This window comes from Canis lupus, chromosome 16 (genome assembly GCF_048164855.1).
Source record: "Canis lupus baileyi chromosome 16, mCanLup2.hap1, whole genome shotgun sequence".
Classification (NCBI taxonomy): domain Eukaryota; kingdom Metazoa; phylum Chordata; class Mammalia; order Carnivora; family Canidae; genus Canis; species Canis lupus.
Genome location: NC_132853.1, coordinates 54044434 through 54057461, shown reverse-complemented (window position 1 = coordinate 54057461; position 13028 = coordinate 54044434). Strand labels below are relative to the sequence as shown.

The 13028-nt window shown below is 46.5% G+C and overlaps 1 protein-coding gene across 12 annotated transcripts in view; it reads left to right on the top strand.

The window, feature by feature from the left end:
• Nucleotides 1-13028, top strand: part of SLC39A11 (solute carrier family 39 member 11) — a 358069-nt gene that overhangs the window by 37021 nt on the left and 308020 nt on the right. The gene's annotated exons all lie outside the window — the stretch shown is intronic.

Sequence of the window (13028 nt, the reverse complement as noted above, 5' to 3'; positions counted from 1 at the left end):
CTCTGAGCCTGTCTCTGGGCGTGAATGTACCACGGTGGTGCTGTGTATTCCAATTGTGTCCGTCACACCAAAAGTCATGTAATACATGGTTTTCTGTCTCAGTTGATCAGGGTTTGACTCCTCTGTCCTGTGTTTACAGTCCTATGATTTGGGATCTCCCAGGGGTCACCTAAGTCAGTAGCCATCAGACCGGGGTCCACATACCTTCCAGAGCATGCAGGGGCCTTGCAGGTGGTGCACAGGGGGCATGGATGCTTTTCACAAAATCAGTTTCTAGGTCCTCAGTGTTCACAGGCTCTCTTTCCTAAAACCACTCTGCCTGAGGATGCCCCTGGCTACTGGTTCTCCTTTCTCACACTCCCTTACACATTTGCCCTCTCCTGCTTTACAAAGGAAAGGCATACTCTTGCCTTATTACCTTGTCTCTGGGTTGCAAAAATGTCCATGTGTAAGGGAGACCCTTGGGATGTTGGTGCTGCTGCAGAAAAAGTGAAGCTTCTCATCACTGGGCATAAATGCTTTAGTGGTTCAGGCAGTCTTGTCCTTTGACTGTGGATCTAATCATATTGTTAGCAGAGGGATCCTTAAAAGTTGGGTTTTCCATGATGGACCACTCTGGGGTTTGGGGCCTGTAATTTAGATAAAATTCAGAGGATAAAATGACAGTGTTGTAACAAAGTATCTATTTTTTCCCATCCTCTACGTGGACACATTTTTAGTTTGCTTACATTTAAAAAAGAAAAAAAAAAAGAAAGAAAAGAAAAATAGAAATAAAATTAATTCCTAGATCTGTCGGATTCTAGCGATGACCACTTAATATTTGTCCATGGATATATGAATGAATTGAAAAGAACGGGGAAAAGGCCTCATCCATGAAAATATGCATTTCCAAGAATATTTTACTTTTTAATGTGTAATAATCATAAAACAATGTATTATATTTTTGTTGTTAGAAATCTATTCTGTAATGTAACTCAATCCAGGAAATTGTTACTTATGCAATTAGGGCCCTAGGCCCACATGGATTTTCCTAAAAATTAAATTATATTGCAAAGAAATCAATAATAGACTTTCTAGTATAAAATATAAGTTGCTTTAGGATAAAATTCTGTGTGGAAATGGAATTGAAATACAAGTCTAGGAGAGAAAGGAATGATGTAAGGTTTTGGACTTTTGCACAAGGGGTTGCTTGTGCATTTTTGTGTGTTTTAGAATATAGCCTACAAACAGAGAAGTACAGAGAGAACAACATGGCTTAGTTGCTTTTTTTTTTTTTTAAGATTTTATTTATTTTTTTTGAGAGAGAAAGAAAGAGCACGAGTGGGTGGGAGGGGCAGAGGCAGAGGGAGAAGCAGACTTCCTACTGAGCAGGGAGCTGATGCAGGGCTTAGGCCCAGGACCCTGAGATCATGACCTGAGCTGAAGACAGACACTTAACCGACTGAGCCATCTGGATGCCCCCATACAGCTTGTTTATATATATTTTTAAATGGATAATAGAGGCAGGGAATAAAATCCCTATGCTATTTAGATACCAGTGGATACATTTAATTGACCAATGAAACAGTTTTATTTAAAGAAATCAATATTTATATACCAGATATGACATCTTTTGCAACTCTTTAAACTCAAGATGAAAATATCTTTAAATGTCAATTTTAAAAGGAGTGAGGGAGTACTTAATCTTTAAACATTCTAGTAGGGGTTCCATAGATCCAAAATTTGAAGAACTCTGTTCTGTGTTGTCTTTCTGCTTTTGACTAGGCATCTGTGTCTCCTCTTCTAGTTCTTTTAGGGCAAAAAAACCTTTCATAAGGTTTGCATAGCAAAAACCAAAGTGAAATAAGGAAGGAAGGAAACAAGCAAAAGCAGAGGGTAATAGTCTTTGGGACATGTACGAATGAATTTTGGGAGCATAAAACATGAACAATTAGAATGAAATCATCAGGCCAGTGTATTATGGTCGTTTAAGTATGGAGATCTAAAATAAAATATTTTACTTCTGATTTTCAATGTAATTGGTAAAAAAAAAAAAAAAAAAGGAGTTTCTAAAAATTATCTATATGTATTGTTGTCATCTCCTCCTTCTACTTTTTTAGAAAATAGCATTTACTTTTCTGAAATTGACCTTGAGCTAGTTCATTAGAGAAACCTCTGGAAGGTCACAAATACATGGAGAAAAGTAAAAGCATGATGTGGGAGACAGTGGAGGCTCAAACACCAAGTGGCCTTGGTGACTAGTAGTCGTTTCTTAAAAATCCTTTCCCAAACTAGGGCAAAAGGCAGTAGAACCTCGGTGGCCTGAGCTGTAATAACTACTTATAGTAATTACAGGAGAATTTATATTGAATATAGCCACTCTGTTGGCTAGGACAGTAGTTCTCAACTGGGGGGTGATTTTTACCCCTCCAGGGGACATTTGGCATGTTTGGTTGTCAGAACTGATGTCTAGTGGCTAAGGGCCAGGGATGCATACCTAAACACCCTCCAATACCCAGGATGTCCCCCACCACAAAGAATTATCTGCACCAAAGTGTCAGTGGTGCCACACCAAGAAATCCCGGGCTAGAGCATTTTGATGTATCCTCTCTAGTCACAGAGTGCAATGTGTAAAATACAGGTGTATTTAAATTTAAAAAAAAAAAGAAGAAGAAGAAAATCATCCTATCTCTCCCCCAGGCTTCCCCAGGATCCCTACTATTAGCCCTGAGCAGGTCCTTGGAGAACTTTTATTACACACATATGACATATCTGGATAAACATACCATAGTGCTTGGCATCCTTCAATACAGCTTTTGTATTTATTCTTCAACACAGCTCTGAGATGCTTTGAGGAAGTATCTTGAAAAGGGAAACCTAGCAGGGACCCTGGGTGGCTTAGTTGGTTAAGGCTTTGCCTTTGGCTCAGGTCGTGATTTTGGGGTCCTGGGATTGAGCCCTGTGTCAGGTTTCCTGCTCAGAGGGGAGTCTGCTTGTCCCTCTTCCTCTGCCCCTCTCCCCTCGCTTGTGCTCTGTCTCTCAAATAAATAAATAAAATCTTAAAAAAAAAAAAGAAAAAAAGAAAAGAAAAAGGAAAGGGAAAAAGTAGCCATCAGTCAGTTGACCGGAGTCCCATTGTACCTGGTACAGATGTAACATGTTTTCACGGGCAGCTGTGCATACATTTATGCATGTGTTGTGTGTGCACTGAAATGTGTATCTGTTCTAATGCTGCCATGATGCATCTCTACAATATATAATTGTGCACTGAGAAAGGCGACTCCTGAGAGTAAGAACATGGTATTTTAAATGTGCTTAGCAGGATATTTCACAGGTGTTTTTTTTCTCATTAACAGGGCCTTGGAAGCATTAATCACTTCTCCTTAAATGACTCCTCTTAGAATCCGTTTGCCTTTTTTTCTTTTCCTCCTGACTCTTTAAATCACTCTTTAAGTCTTTAATAATCATTATCTTGTTATTCTCAGTACTCATGTCTGCCCTTGATTTTTGCCTGAGGTGTGAATTTCACGGGGAGAAATGTTACCATTAAAAAAAAAAGGCGGAAAATGAAACCTAGAGTATTACAACGTTAAGGCTGGAAAAGATATTAGACAGTTATAATAGCTAATATTTATAACACCTTTATTTTTTACGAGGTGTTCTGCTGAGCACTTCCCGGAGACCATCTAATTTAATTTTTGTAATGGCTCTAGGAGGTATATAGCAGGTACTATTATATCCCCCCCACTTTACAGATGAGGAATAGGCACAGGGAGTGTAAGTAAATCGTCCCGGATCCTGAGATGAACAGTCAGGATTTGAACACACAGTCTGACTCTAGGGCTTCCCCTTTTAAACGACAGTGCCTCCCAGCTGAGGTCTGGTCCAGTTGCCTCCACTTGCAGGCAGGAAACAAATCCAGAGAGGGATTTATGAGCTATCCAGAATCGAAAATTGTTAGGTAGGAGCATAGCTAGGACCAACTCAGACAAGAAGTCAGAGGTTGCTGGTGTGTAGCTGTGTGACCTTGGGCGAGCTCCTTAGTCTTCCTGGACCTCAGTTGACTGTGCTGAGAACTGATGCTGGGCTTGATGGTTCATTAAGGGCTTCTTCATTATGCATGGCTCAAGGGGCGGGTTCCAGCACATGTTAGCATGAGTCCTTTTCTTGGAAGGCATTACGAAGCATTGCGGTTAGGTTTGGTTCACCTACTCACCTCTTCAGTGGCAAATTTAAACCTGCAATTGAATATCTTTTTATCTGAGTGAGAAAGAAGTCATTGTCCCGAAAGATAAACGTTTAGATGAATCTGAAGAGGCAAAAACATCAAGGGTCACCATTTTAATTTTCTTTGCTCTGGTTCTGATGTCTCTTTTTGTTGAGGCTTGTATTAACTAGAAATCTCTGAGTCAATGTCGATTCTCTCTCAAGGAAGGAACACTCATGTGGAATAAATCGGACCAGGAGGGGTACCTGGGTGGCTTAGTGGCTGAGAGTCTGCCTTTGGCTCAGTTTGTGATCCTGGGGTTCTGGGATTGAGTTCTGCATCAGGCTCCCCACAGGGAGCCTGCTTCTCCCTCTGCCTATGTCTCTGCCTGTCTCTCGGTGTCTCTCATGAATAAATAAATAAAATTTAAATAAATAGGTAGATAGATAGATAGATAGATAGATAGATAGATAGAGCCAGGAACCTGCAGAAGGGAGAGGCAGCCTACCAATCAAAAATCAAATACTCACTTGTAATCATGAAGAGGCAATTTCATATCTATTATTTAATCCCATAGGGAGCCAGGTTCTTACGAAAGACATGATTCCCTTAAGGAGATTTTGGCTGAGTCTGTTTTTTGCGCAGCACATGGTAAATAATATTTTTTTCCAAATAACTGGCTCACTGTCAGAAGTTAATGACACTCTCCAGTGATGGCCTTGAGGTCTGGAGGGATAAGGGTGACCAGCTGTTGTCCATTCCCATGGAGAAAACGGAGGTGCAGAATGGACTCACATTGTAGCATGAGAGATTCAGGGAGGAGATTTCAGGTAGATCTGCTGGAAAGGCTTATTCTAGAGAAAATAGTAGAGAGAGAAGAGCTGGATGTGGGGAGTAGCCATGGAATAGGGCCTTCAGAAATCTGAGCTTTTGTGCTACTGGCTTCGTTGATCCCAGATTGGATGTTGTAATTGCTGATACCTTTCTCTGTCTTACTACCTGAGAGGTAGGGAGCCCTGATGTGTCTTAATGGAGATTTTCCAAAGTGAGGTCTTTTGAACAACCTTGAGAAGGGCTGGGCCACAGCCAAAGTACCATAAGACAGCATGAGGGGAGCATGCGAACGGGATCTGATGGGGCTCCTGCCAGGATCATTGTCCTGTGTCTCACAGAACCGTGATTTTCCTCTTTATGAGGCTGAGAAGAATGGTGGGCCCCAGGGTGACCCCCCGCTAAGGATGTTGAACACGCTTGGACCTAGAGCAGACCCCGTCCCAGCATCACTTTGATTGGACAGACCACCTGGGAAGTATCAAGCAGCTGTCCAAAGTGGAGCTCCTCTCTCAAATGTGCTTTTTCAAGATTTTGGGGACTGAGGAGCCCTCAGGGCCTCCTACCTAGAGCCTCTTCTCTGCAAGTTGTTTGCACTGAGTTGCAATGACCGGGGAGGTGATATTTGTCTGTTTTAGGGCTAAGATCGCCCTTGACGTTAGTCCTTAGCCAAGTAGTGAGGAGGACTACTGGGTTGGCTTGAGGGGACTTGGAGCTGCCTGCCCTTGGGGTCTCATTTGACCAGTTAAATGTAGCATGGTGTGTGGAGAAAACATGGGGAAGGGCTCTTCTCTAGCCAGGACTATTCACAGCCTCCCTCTGGGGGCTTGTAACGGGCACCTGACACTCCTGCCACCACTGCTTCTTGCCTAGCAAGGCTGCAAGACACTGGTGCTCAAACTCATAGTCAAGGGGTTGGCACCCTTAAGGGTTATATGACAAAGCATTTTGTTATTTTATTATTTTTAGAGGGGGAATGGGGAACGGTGGAGGAAGAGGGCGAAACGATCTTAAGCAGGCTCCGCACCCAGCACAGAGCCTGACATGGGGCTTGATCTCACAACCCTGAGATCATGACCTGAGCCGAAATCAAGAGTCAGCTGCTTAACTGACTGAGCCACCCAGATGTCCTGCGAAGCATTCTATTTTTAAAGGACTCATATGGCCAGTTTACAGTGGGAAAACTTCTGAGTCCTCCATGCACCTTGCCGTGCATGGGCAGGAGAAGCTGAACACACCACGGGGGATAGGCCTGACTTCTGACTCGGTGCTCCTGGACTCCAAATAGTAGTGGTTCTTCTGGGCAACGAGGGCAGTGTGGTGGCAACTCTGTGCCCAGCTCTCCCCTCCTCTTGTGTAACACGTGTGGGCAGAATGAGGGCCTTCCTTGCTGCCACATCCTGACCTTGACTCCACTTGCCTCCACGTCTTGCTGCAGACGGAGGGGTGGCCAGGTGAGGGAGGAAAAAGGAGAAAGGGAAGAAAAGCACTCAGGAAGGAGACAGACCATCGCTGTTATTATTGTGATTTTTCTTTTCCATTTCATGCTTCAGATTTCCAGTGTCATTATAAACAGTGTGGAGGAGGAAATGATATACATTACCTTCTGTCTACGGTGATGGAAAGTAACTGCATTTTTGTTGGTGGAGGAGGCCATGTGTGCTCTCCGGCCTGCTAAGCAGCTGGCCTGGGGGGCCCTGAGGCCTGCCCGGAGGCTCCTGGATGGTTGCGTCGCTTCTTGCCTCTCCGATCCTCTCTCCCCACCTTCCCCAAGTGTATCCTGAGGCTGCCTCCACTCTCATGGCCAGGGAACCCCTGCTTCCCCCTTGTTGCTCTGCCTTTCCTTGCAGACTTGGGCCAACCCTCCATACAGGGCCAGGGCATCCTCCTTGGGGGAATACCCGTTCCTCCTTATTTGGGGCACCTTCTCTGTTCCCATGAAGGGGAAGGTGAGAGTGTATGGTAGTGACCAGCCAGTTAAAACGGGCTTTGGGATTCAGTTTCTGTAGTCAGATGTGCGTGCTCCAAAGACAGTAACTCTTACACATCTCCCCTTAGAGCAGGCAAATGTATAATAGATATTCCCTCAAGATGATTGACTCATTTTTCATTTATTTGTTCATTCACTCATTCACTCATTCATTCATTCATTCATTCATTCAGCATTTATGGAAGATTTATTATATTCCAAGGCACCGTGCCAAGTGCTCAGAATGTAAAGCGCTAGGAGACGGTCTCTGTCTTTAAGGAAGTTACGATCTGGTGGAGAGGTGGGCGCACTGCCTGTTTTTGTAAGTAGAGATTTATTGGAACCCAAACATGCCTGTTTGTTCACACATTGTCTGTGGTGGCTTGTGCATTATAATGGCAGAGTGAGAAAGCACAACGGGACTAGATTGCCTGCAAAGCCTAAAGTATTTACAATCTGGCCCTTTACAGAAGTTTGCCCATCTCCGGGTTTTCTGAGGGCGGGTTGTAGGGCAAACAGTCTGAGCAGGTGTCCGCAGCATGCAGGGCCTGGGCTGGCAGTCTCAGAACATCAATGAGATGTCTGGTGTTCCCGAGCAGGTGATTTCCTGGGGGAGTCAGGTTTTGTGTGGGGAGGGGAACCTGACCTTGACTCATGAAATCCATGCCACTGCTGACCCTTTGCTGGGGTGGGTTGTTCGAAGAATCTTCAGGAAGCAGCTTTGCAGGGAAGCAGGGTGAATTATGTGGACCATTTTGCTCTAATCTCCTTGTCACATAAAGCACACTGTATCAAGACAGATGGCCAGGGACAAAAGTGTGCAATTTGAGATTGTGAGCTAAAACTAGGTTTCCCAGCTCAAATCAACCTCAAGTTGACAACTGTCCTCAGCATCCATGGTCCAGCAGAATGAGCTAACTTGGCCTCACATGCTGGGCAGTTTGGTTCCAAGGAGCTCTTGCTCTGGCTTTGGAGTAACTCCCTTCATTCTGATGCAGTGGCTCTACTTGCACTGCACTATAGAACCATCTGGAAAGATTTTAAAAGCCCCGGGCTCCAGACATACGCTGGACTAAATACATCCTAGTCTCTGGGGGTAGAATGAGTCTTCAGTGGTTTCTCAAACTCCACTGGCGATTGCAGTGTGCAGCCAGCATCAAGGAGCCCTGTTCTAACAGGGACCACTGTGTAATGAAGGATGAACTGGTACTTGGAAGCTGTAGACTCCCTTCAGAGGCTCTAAGTAGCTATGGCACTAAGAGTCCAGGCAAGCCCATATATGGGGTTGGGGCCATGGTTAGAGGGGCACTGGGTATGGAGGAAGGGGCCTTGGACCCTGGAGGGGGGATCCCAGGGGGAAACTGTAGCCTCTGGTCCCCAGCTGCAGGCCTATGTGCCACAGGTTGCCGTGGTGGCCCACCCCGTGCTTGGCGGTTGTCTTGGCTCCTAAGGTGGGTTGGTTTTGATATCAGCCTGGGTTGGGAGGGGGTAGGTCTACTCTCAGGGGCATTTCCCAGTTGGTCAGGTGATACTGGGCAGCTGCCAACTGGGGACTCGGGCTCTTCCTCTGGGCTCCTTGGCATGTGCCAAAGAAAGACGAGAGGTGGGGTCTTTGCTGCTTGGAGAACTTGAGCGTGAGCTTAAATTCTCACTTGATGCACAGTCCTCATTAGATCTCATGCTGTGTCTGAAAAATCCCAGTACGGGCAGGGCCTTCTGGGAGTCATCTCAGGCATCCCTTGCCACCAGACAGGGCAATGTTTCACCAAATCCAGACAGCTGGAGCTGGGGGGGGGGGGGGGGAGGGGGGCGGAGTGTAGCTTGTTCTCCAAGACTTTTATGAAGCAAGTCTCTACTTTTTTTTTGGTAACCTAATTGAGTGTTTAGCTAGCTTGTTAGAAACTCATCCAATCTAAATGTCTTCTGCTGCAATTTAAATAAGAGAGAGAAGCTGACATCATCTTTCATGGACATCTTCATACAAATCACATTACAGAGCATTTGCAGAGGGTCAGCTCTTTTGCAAGATACTCTGAGTGCAGCGGATCAAAGTTAATATTGGTTGTCTTGTCCTTTATAGCCTTTGCCTGCCAAGACCAAATCTCTACACGTGTTATTAACACAAGTGTCTTGTGGAAAGCCGGCCGTGGGATTGCTCATGATTGCTTTTCAGTGGTGGCTCACTCACAAGAGGGGAGAAGAGCCAGTCATCAAAGCTTTGTCAAGGGCCTGTGCAATTTAAGAGATGATCCAGACATGTGTTCTGTTTGCAGAATGAGCGTTAATTTTCTTCCTTGGGGAGTAGCTGCCCAGACTATGGGAGCAGGGAGTGGATTGTCTTAAGGCCAATCCATCCACCATTAACTGTGTGGAAGGCATTGTGAGGATATGTAAAGAAGCAAGACGTAGGGACGCCTGGGTGGCTCAATGGTTGAGTGTCTGCCTTTGGCTCAGGTCGTGATCCCAGGGTCTTGGGATAGAGTCCTACCTACATCAGGCTCCCTGCAGGGAGCCTGCTTCTCCCTCTGCCTATGTCTCTGCCTCTCTCTGTGTCTCATGAATAAATTAATGAAATCTTAAAAAAAAAAAAAAAAGCAGCAAGATGTAATCCCTCCCTTCAAGGGGCTAAGGTTGGCTGGGTTCCTGTCACCCTGAGACAGGTTGGCATGTAGTTGTGTGAAGGTAACATATACAAGGTGACAGGCAGCCTGGGGCAGAGAGGTTACTTCTAGTGGGGAATTAGGGAGGGACTTCTTCAGGGATGAGACTCAGGCTAGAAGAGTAAGTAGAGCTTGGGGATGGGCCTGGAGCAGGGGAAGGAAATGAATTCTGGGCAGAAAGAACAGGATATTGGAAGCATGGCTGGGGAAACCAGGAATGTTGAAGCATGGTGGTTGGTTTGGTTGGAAGGTGACAGCTGAAAGGCAGGTTGGGACCCAGCTCTAACCAACCTGGGGCCCCATGGACAAGACTCTGTACTCCATTCTCTAGATTGGTGGGGAGACCCTAGAGGTTTTTGAAGGGATGAGGTGACCAGAGTTGTACTTTCAGAAAGTGCATTGTCTTGGTGGCAGACAGCACAGCTGTTTGGGAGTGTGCAGGGAGAGGCCATGGTGGAGAGGCACATGGGAGGCTCTTGCATTACTTTATTTATTTATTTTTTAAAAAGATTTTTTAATTTGTTCATTCGTGAGAGGCACACAGAGAGAGGTAGAGATGCAGGCAGAGGGAGAAGCGGGCTCCCTGAGGGGATCCTGATGCGGGACTTGATCCCTGACCCTGGGATCACTCCCTGAGCCAAAGGCAGATAGATGCTCAACTGCTGAGCCACCCAGGCATCCCAAAGAAATCATAGTCCTGTTTTTTTTTTTTTTTAAGATTTTATTTATTTGAGATAGAGTGAGAGAGAGAGCGAGCAAGCATGACCTTGGCTGGGGTGAGGCAGAAGCAGACTCCCCACTGAGCAGGGAGCCTGACATGGGGCTTGATCCCAGGACTCGGATTGTGATCTGAGCTGAAGGCAGATACTTAACCCACTGAGCCACCCAGGCGCCCCATCTGGCATTACTTTAGATGATGCCTGGACTCCTGAGACCCTTAAATTAGGCAGAGGCAGGGGAGTTGGGAAGGGCGAGAACAAAGGACGGTCCTGCTAGAGAACCAAGAGGACCTGGGAGCCCTCTGATTGGGAAAGTAGCCAGAGGGGCTCAAGCCCTGGGCTCCTGTCCCGGGGGCAGTTGGAGAATTTGCTGTTGCCTCCTGGCTTACAGGCTGCAGGAGAGGGACGCCACCAGAAACAGGGACGTGGAGTTTACATCGGGCCTTTCTCTTTTGAGTGGGTTTGTACTTTGGAATCTGCGTGGTGGGGTGGTCTCCATGGCAACCAGACACCTACAGCTCGCCGCACCGATGGGGATGCTTCCTTCTGCTCACTCTGCTTTTGACTGAGAGTAACTGAGGCCCCCCCCCCCCCCCCCGACAAAGAGTGGCTTAAACAAGAAAGACTCCTCTTACTCAGAAGAAATCCAGAGACCGTGGCTGGGAAAGTAGGTCCACAGCATCCCCAGGACCGTGCTTTGCCACAGAGGGAGGCTTTTGTCTTTCTGGCCCAAGGTAGCTGCTGGAGCTCAGGTCATCACATCCACCTCCAGGCAGCAAGATGGGAAGCAGGAGCCTTGCCTCGCAAGTCCACTTTCAGTTCATCAGCCAGAACTTATTAGAAGACCCCATCTAGCTGCAAGGAAGGCTGGGATACATGGGCTTTCAGCTGTGCTGCAGCGTGCCCAGATAAACAGTGGGATCCTGTTACTGCACAAAGGCGGGAGAGTGGAAACTGGAGCAGGCAATTAGCACTCTTGGCCACACAACCCACTGCGGAGAGAACTTTGAGCCCTAATGCTATTATTGATTTACCTTCCCTGTGTACTTTTTGTATATGTTGTTCTTCTAAATGAGCCATGTCATTTCGTTCCTTAACTAGTTTCTTTCAGAGCAGAGGAGTAAAATATGAACTTGGCAGTAAAAAATCCTTCCGTTTCTGTTATCAGCTAGGGCTTTAGAGGCCATGAATGATGGAAAATCTAGCTTGATTCTGCGTAGGACGAAAAGAAATGTATTGGCCCATGCATTTAAAATAACCAGGCATAGACCCGGCCTCAGATACTCCTGCTAGACTCTGTAGATCCAAAGACGTCACTGCGGCCTGGGGTTTTCCCTGTGTGGCTCCCCTTCTGGATACTCTGTTGACAACCCCTTAGTCTCACATCCACGGGAAGGAGTCTTCCTTCCCCAGCTTCAATGGCCTTGGAATTGACTTTCATGGGCAGGGAGTGACTTGGGTTGTGTGCTCATCCCTGCACACTAATCCCTGTTGCCATGGGGATGTGGCATGTTGATTGGCCAGACCTGGGCCACATGGCCACATCTACTGGCCTCCTCTTCTTCCTCCCTTAGATAAAAAGCAAAGACAAAAAAAAAAAAAAAAAAAAAAGATGAATAACGGTGGGGTGGGGGGGGAGATGTTTCCTCTGAAGCAAAATTAAGGTGCCATTGCCAAAGTAGGTGTACTGGAGGTTGGGTAGTCAGCATACAGCCAACATGCCCACATTCTGCAAGATACCGCAGACCTCCCCCACACTCCCTGTGCCAGTCAGAAACCACTCCAAAACATAGTGGCTTCAACAACAATTTATTATTTCTCATGATTCTGATGGGCTGGGTTCAACTGGGTGGTTCTTCCAGTGTTGTGTGGGGTCACTCACAAGGTGAGGGCATCTGGTGGCTCAACTAGGCTGGAGGGTAGAGGAGGGTTTCACTCATAGTGGTGGGCACCTGGTGCTACCTGTCCTCTGGGTCTCTGAGGAGACCCCATGGCTCATGGGTCAGTAGGTGCAGGTGGAAACTGTAAGGCCTTGGAGGCCTAGACTCAGGAGCTTACATAAAATCTCTTGTTACATTTTATTGGCCAAAGCAAGTTGTAAGGCCCACCCAGATTCAAGGGTTCTTGGTGGCAGGAGCCTGCAAACTATCCCGGCTCTGCTCTACCCTCTACCAGCCTCACTATGTAGAGGTGATGCCTATTGACAGTCTACCCTCCTAGGATCAAGATTCCTTTTCTGTTGCCATTTCTAGAAGTCCCTGGACCCCTATGCTGGGTCTCCCTTGGTCCTATTTTCTCCATCCTGCTTCTTAGCTTCGCTTTGGGTATCACTCCCACCCAGGGAAAGGAAATTCTCTTTCTAGGTTTTCATTCCATTTGCCAACAAACACCCAAGGAATAAATCGGAAGACCCAGTGAAGCGGAATTCATGCTCTGTGGGTGGCAGAGAAGCAAAACCTTCACGGAACCAGATTGGTCATGAGTGTTCTGGTCTCCTGAGAGGAAAGTGGTTGGGCTAAGTTCTCAGGACGAGGGCCACCCCATTCCGGAAGCAAGAACGAGCTACTGAGGTGACATTCTGTGGCTAGCAGCAATGTGATCTCCTTGGAATCTTCTCTTATGACCTTCTGAGAGCGGGTGTGTCCACATTGTGGAACTGGAGG